The sequence below is a fragment of the Pagrus pagrus genome (genome assembly GCF_965226575.1).
Source record: "Pagrus pagrus genome assembly, chromosome: 16".
Lineage (NCBI taxonomy): Eukaryota > Metazoa > Chordata > Actinopteri > Spariformes > Sparidae > Pagrus > Pagrus pagrus.
The window spans coordinates 27,057,784-27,065,053 of NC_140200.1; the positions used below are offsets into that span (position 1 = coordinate 27,057,784).

The 7,270-nt window shown below is 42.7% G+C and overlaps 1 long non-coding RNA gene across 1 annotated transcript; it reads left to right on the forward strand.

Moving 5' to 3' along the window:
- The first annotated feature begins 951 nt into the window (after positions 1–951).
- Positions 952–2,116, forward strand: LOC311271394. The gene is made up of 3 exons (XR_014624410.1): positions 952–1,272; positions 1,355–1,483; positions 1,960–2,116. It is a non-coding gene; the product is annotated as an uncharacterized lncRNA (long non-coding RNA).
- The last annotated feature ends 5,154 nt before the right edge of the window (positions 2,117–7,270 follow it).

A 7,270-nucleotide genomic window follows, 5' to 3' on the forward strand; every position in this document is an offset into this window, starting at 1 on the left:
CAAGTTAACTGGTAAGGCTCAGGAGGCCTGTTCCTCTCTTTCAGTTGAGGACAGTCTAGTTTATGATAAGGTGAAGAGAACTATTCAATGTGTGTATCAGCTTGTGCCTGAGGCGTACAGGCAGCGTTTTCGCAACCTTAAAAAAACATTGGGCCAGACACATGCTGATTTTGCTAGGGAGAAGGGAATCTTGTTCGACCGCTGCTGTTCTGACCGTAGAACTGATGATTTTACCTTTGTGCGTGAATTAATTGCTGCTGAAGGAATTTAAAAACCGTTTACCTGAGCGTATAGTGGTTTATCTGAATGAGCAGAAGGTAGCCACTCTGCAGCAAGCCGCTCATTTAGGAGATGAGTTTAGTTCACTAAGCGTAATTCTTTCACCCCTAGTGTCACTCAGAAACCCCAACTGACGCACCGGTTGCCCGTGCTCCTGTGCTGCCGTTGAGTGGCAATATGGAGTTGTGTTTTTTCCGTCGTAAGCTTGGTCATCTAGCTGCTGAATGTGAGTCTCTGAAATGTAAACAGCAAGCTTCAGTTGTAAGGTGGGCCAAACGTGTTGGGCTAATTAAGACCGTGTCGCTGGTGGGTCTGCCCAGCGTTTCAGATGAGCCCAATGACTGACTGAATGATTAAGCCGTTCATCTATTTTTGTTTTTGTCTCTGTGACAGGTATATCAGAGGACAAGCGTCCGGTCACGGTGCTGCGAGACACTGCTTGCTCGCAGTCTCTCATCCGTTCTGGTTTGGGTGCCGAGTCTGCCTGTGACGTGAGTGTAGTGGTGAGGTATTGAAATGGGGTTTGTGCCTGCACCTCTCTATGTTGTCCATTTTAATTCTAAGCTGATAGCTGGTTTCTTTTCAGTTTCTGTTTGTGCTTGTTTTCTTATCGATGGCATTGATTTCATTATGGGGGATTGACTCTGCTGGTGGTAAAGTTTTTCCTGTTCTTAATGTGGCAGGTTGAGTGCTGCTCCACCTCCACTCTCAATTAGTATCACCTGGGCCTGATTGCACAGTGGTGCCACCTGCTTAAAAGTCATGCTTTCACTGGTGCACACACTGTTGCCTGGTGTTCACCTGGCGAGGGCTCTGTCTGGCGTGCTCTGGTTGCTGGTACCGAGCTGTGATTTGTACGCGGTGTCGGCCGTGCTGTTTGTGTGCAGCTTCGTGGAGATTTTGAGGAGTGTGGCCTTTCTCTCTGGTGCTCTCTGCCCTCACCGTGAGACTGTGACTGTGTTTTGGGCTGTGTGTTAAGCTCTCTTCGCTCGGGTAAGCTTGCTCTTTTATTACTAACTTCTGCTAGCTTATTAGCCTTGTGTTAAAAGTTATCCTACTCTCTGTCCTGCTGTAGCTGTTGAGGCCACAGCTCGTGTCTCTTCTCCTCCTCCTGCGCTCTGTGTGGGGCTGCACTGCGCAGCTCGGTGACGTGGACTGCCAGCTGGGTAACCTGAAGGACGGCTATCCACGGCCTCCAGCCCTGGTGCGGTCGCTCCGTCTTCTGCTGCTGCTGCTGCATGTTCTACATGAACTGATTAAATTGCACAGTAATTCCGCCGTGTGCCCACACAGCTTCGGGTTCTCCATCCCACCACAGCTCCTGTTGATTTGATTAATTTCTTTCTTTTTGCTTATTTGGCTTGTTTGGGTTAAATATTTTGTTTTGTTGGTTATTTAGTTTAATATCCAGCTGTTGGGTTTGCTTTTAGTTAATGGGACTACTACTACTCCCACAGCTAAGTCTTGGTGTTAAGTTTGTTTTGTTTCATTATTATCTTGTTACTTTGTTTTTTTCGTATATTTGTATTTGGTTCAAGTCCCTCAATAGTTATTAGGTTCATTCTTTTCTGTTGGTGGGTGTGTGTGGTTCAGTATAGGCCTCCTGTTTAACTCTACAATCTATCTGCCTGAGTGTCCCACCACAAGCGGTATTAATAATTATGTTTCTTTCTTTTCCAGGACAGGAGCTGGCGCAGTGTGCGGCAGACTTCCCCGGTGGTGCTTCCCCTCTCACTCCCCTTAATTTGGCGTGCCACGTGGTGGTTTGGTTTGAGGTGTTCCCCCCCCCCCCTTGTTTTTGCTTTAGTCTGTCCGCCAAGCTAAGCCTTAGCCCTGTTCTTGCCATTTGTTTATTTTACAATTCTTGTAAATTCTTTTTATCAATAAATCTTATAAATGTTATATTTGGAAGTCCGTCTCCCGTCTTTTATATATTTGTGTAATGAATCTGTGTGATCTTCTGTTAGTAAGGGTACTGGTTAGAGTGTATCTCCTGGGGTGCAATTCCCCAGGTGGCGTTGTCAGGCAACTTTCCCTCTCCCCTCCATTTGGCCACACAGAGATTGTTGTTAATCCCATTCCTGAGTCTGAGCATGATACCCTAGCTAAACAACATGTTTGTAGCTAATGTTCTGTCTTGAGCGCAGGCTCTTCAGCAGCGCCCAAAACGTTCATTTGTGTGACTCATTGTTTGCTTCCGTCCTGGATGAGGACACGTTGTACCATGCTGGCGATTCAGTGGATTGTCTGTCTAAAAATGAGGTACCTGCTCCTGCCGCTGACTCATAGAGCTCTAATCAGCACCCAGAAAGGTGCCTCATCTTTAGCTAAGTGTTTTACCGCAGCTGAGAAGAATGATGTTGAGTGTGGTGGAAAGCAATATTTATTGACAACGGCTTGTTGATGTGCAAGTGCCACTCGTTTTCTGACACCATTCCTTTAAGGAAAGTCATGGCCCCAGCTATCACCATGGTGTTAACCAAGTTCTTTACTACATTTGGTTTGCCTAAAGTAGATCAGACTGACAAAGGGACTAACTTCCTCTCCAAAGTGTTCAAGCAGACTCTGCAGTCAGGTATTTCACATTATGTGTCTATTGCGTACCACCCAGAGTAACAAGGTGCATTTGAACGATGGCACCAGACCTTGAAATCAATGTTGTGCAAGTACTGTCATGACACTGGTAAGAGCTGGAATTAGGGGGTCCCTTTTGTTCTGTTTGCTATCAGGAATGCTAAACAGGAGTCACATGGTTTCAGTCCTGCCGAGTTAGTGTTACATAATGTGTGGGATCTGTTAAAGGTGTTTACGGAAAAGTTTGTCTGAATCCTCAAACTAATGTTCTGTTTTGTCTCACAGTGCAGTGAGCGGTTGCTTCGTGCATCCACCATGGCGAAGGAAGCCCTCTCCACCTCTCAAAGCGGTATGAAGAGGGGGTTTGATAAAAAAGCAGTGGAGCGACAGTTTCACCCTGGTGATCAGGTCGAAAGTCAGGTGTCGCCCACAGCTTAGGAGCGCAGAGACAGTGAGCAGTGTGACTCCAAAATGTTGACAAACATTGAGTCACATCTGTCCTACCTGCCTGATGAGCAGTTTAGTGATGTCATTAGCTTGCTCCAATCTTATCCCTTGTTGTTTAGTAATGTGTGTTGTTTCATGACATGGGCGTTGGCTTTGCCGCTCCCATTAAGCAACATGCCTATCGCTGTCCTCTCCCTAAAGGAGAGGTGATGAAAAAGAGGCAAAATATCTTTTAGAAAATGGTTTAGCCAGGCCTAGTCACAGCCCTTGGAGCTCCCTGTGTTTGTTGGCTCCAAAAGCTTTTGGCACACCACATTTCTGTACATATTTTCATAAGGTTCATTCTGTTACTGCACCTGTCTCATTTCCTCTGCCCCGTATGGAGGACTTCATAGACAGAATTGGTCCCGCCTCATGTCATCACAATATTAGACCTACTGAAAGGGGTACTGGTAGCTCACACTAACACCCAGAGTGTCTGATGTCTCCGCGTTTGTCACCCCTGACAAACAAAACTCATTATGTCATAACAATGTTCTGTGTTGAAAACTTGGACCTTGAAGTATGTAATGCTGTGATCCTACCCTTGCACTGAAGTTATATAGTGCAGAAAAAAGTGATGAGGCGCAGAGTGGCTATATCAGAGACACCACTTACACTATTACAAGACACCATCAAAATGATTTTGAAGCTGTTATTGTAAGGTAAGAAAGTTACATAATGTTGCTTTAATGCATCTGACCCTGTTATGGAGAGGACAGAAAACGGTACCAGTGTTGAAGAAAGTCATGGTACAACAATGAGTAATGTAGAAGTGCCGGCACTGCCTACCAGGGAGTATCAGTCCACTTTAAATGAAAAAAACAGATCACAAATGTATAGTTTCATATAAAATGACTCAGTAATTTCGTAAAACTGAACTGTAGTGTTTATCTAATGTTGCTCAAACAGGACGAAATGCATTTGTGCATTTGTTGGTGACTATATTCAGCGGTGCATTAATTCACATTTGGTGCTTTTTTGGGCAGCAGGATGGTGCACCGAGGACTGAGTTAAAATAAACTCCAGTATGTGTGTGTTCATGGTTATGAAGGAACAGTGTGGCTCATTGATGTGTGTGTGAATAGATTTTGGACAACAATGCAGCTGTATGGCACAGAGGAAGAATATATATCAGGCCTGCGCACGCACGCACGCACGCACACACGCACGCACGCACGCACGCACGCACGCACGCACATTTAAATCAAGCTTGATTCTTTGAAACCTTTTGTAGCAAATATTACATCCAGTGTTTCCAATGTACTGCAACGACCATCCCACCAGTTTCATCATGAACCAAAAATAGTGAAGAAAAAAATGTTAAAAACTCAAAAATAGTCTCGGTGTTATTTCATATTATTTTATACATTTTACATTTTCTACAATTTATGTTCATGTAATTTATAATGTAATGTCTTAACTTTTCTCTTAAAGTGCACCAAATTGATGCATTTCACCTGGTTTTGAATTACACAGTGACTTTCAGGGGATCCCTATTTTCCAGTCCCCTCTACTAAACATGTCACATGCTGCATGCGCATATATAGACTAGACGGCAGCAAGGTCAATTGCAGGATTACAGCAAAAAACTATTGTTACTACAAACAGTTAAAACTGTCAGTAACATTTCATATGTAAATAACAACAACATACAAACAAACATCTACATACATACATACATAAATACATTTCATAAACAGAGCAAACAAACAAAAGCAGGGGGACACAGGTAACATTTTGTGCTTCACACACCCCTTCAAGAATAACACATCACATAGAATAAAATATTGAAAATTTGTTAAACATTTTTTAGAAAACTTATATTTGTAACAAAGATTAGAGAAATAAAACAGCTGTTAGCAGCATGCAACTTGTGCTCTCTCACTCTCCGGTTCACTGTCACTGTCATTTTCCCGTACATCTTTGGATTGCAACAATCAGTGAAAAAAGGAATTAGATCCAAAGGTTTGTTTTGCCATGAAATGCAAGCGGGATAACTGAATGGTGCGTTCTGTCCGTCAGTCTATCGATCTCATCATCTCCTGGAGCACACCGGACACGCTGCGACACGTCAGCTCTGGATCGACCAGCAGCCTTACTGTTCACGCCTGATGCACTTTCCTCCAGGCCAGGCAACAAGTGATTCTGCTCAACTGCACTTTTCTAATCACACATGAAGCTGATCTTTATAACAAACTAATGAATGATGGAGTTAAAAGGAGCATTGCCTTTGTGTGATCTGTGAGGGGGGACCACAGCAGGAATAGACACAGAATTGAGTTAATTAGTGGAGTTAGTGCTTGGAAATTGGAATGTAACAGGTGAAAAAAGACACAACATGGACTATTTTTTTGTAATTCCAGAACCTTAATGTACAGAAAATAAAATCTGACAAGTGACACAAGAGAAGACAATGTTAGAGCTTCCCCTAAATGTCTCAAAGAAGGCTTTCGGCAGAGCTGGTGTCCCTTTCAGGGACAAATAAACAAATTCAAAACATTTGAAATAAAGAAAACATTTAAAAAGTGATTTAAGTAAGACGGTAACAAAGAATATTACCATGCTTCAGTGTCCTTACACCTTTCTGTTAAACCCAGTAACAATATAGTACATCTAACTAATATATACACTGTACATATACAAGACTGTATATGCAGACAAAACAGCCGCCTACTGATGCTAGAAACCAATGCTGATGACAGAAAGTGAACCAAAACAGTAGTTGTGAACTATAAAAAAAACACTAAAATTAAAACACTAGTCTAGACAGATGATAAAAAGCTCTGTAGACCTGGGGGGAGTTGTGGATAATTCTCCTTGGGTTCTTTTGTGTTAATTTTGTGTTTCCTTTCAAACACATAGACCAGATCAATTATTAATATAAAAATATTGATTAGTGCAGCTTTAATTAAATATGATGTGTGTATGTTGAACAGTATATCTTAGTCGGTTCACATCAGTGAAGCAGAAAACCATCTTGATAGTAAAATGACATTACACTGAAGGAGTATGATGGTTTGAGAGTCAGTATGGTGAAGATTTTTTAAGATTCTATTAAAAAACGCACTTTTGAACCAAAAGTCTCCCCTGGATAATACATTCATTCTGTGCCCCTGCAGCAATGAGCACCATTTCCCCCTTAATCACACACATGCATAGTACACGCAGCCACACACACACATACACACAAGGGAACGCCAGTCAAGACGCAGCCTGGTTTTCAAATTCCATTGATTCAGGTCAAAGTGTGTATGCAGCATTCAGGGCAGAAACAGGAAAGGGATTGCATCAGCTGCTCTGTCTCTCCGTGCCTCACCATCACCCTCATCCCAGATGCCCACACTTCTGTTTTAAGAAAAGAAAGTCTTACTTGAGTTTGAACAGGCGAGCTGGAAACCTAAACAATACACCACCAAGTGTATAATTCACTATATCCAGCAGGCATCTATCCTATTTAAGCCAGAGCTCTGGGCTTCCTACTACAGGACGTTAATCGCTTAATCTTCGCGTCACTTCCACTGCCACTTCTCTCAATTATTCCCAGGATGCTCCACTCGCCATACAGGGTGCCAGCTATTTTTATGCTGCAGCCTGCCAGCCTTTTGTGTGCATTCTGGAGATATCAACAATGGGAGTTGACAGGGAAATGAAAAAAACTGGCTATTGATTCAACCTATCTTTTACGCCTTTTCAATTGCCTTTAAGTACTCGTGGCGCCTGTGAGGGTCTGGACTTGTTCAGAGTATCACTTAATTCCAGACAGCAGCCATTGTGTAATGTAAGAAAAAGGGATGTCTCCTCTAAAAGAATATAAAAACTTACAAAGGTTGAAACTTAGCTGCTCTGAGCAATCATCTCAAAGTTCTCTTTAAAAAAAAACTGTAGCCAAGAACCTGTCTTTGTTATGAAACAGCAATTACCTCCCATT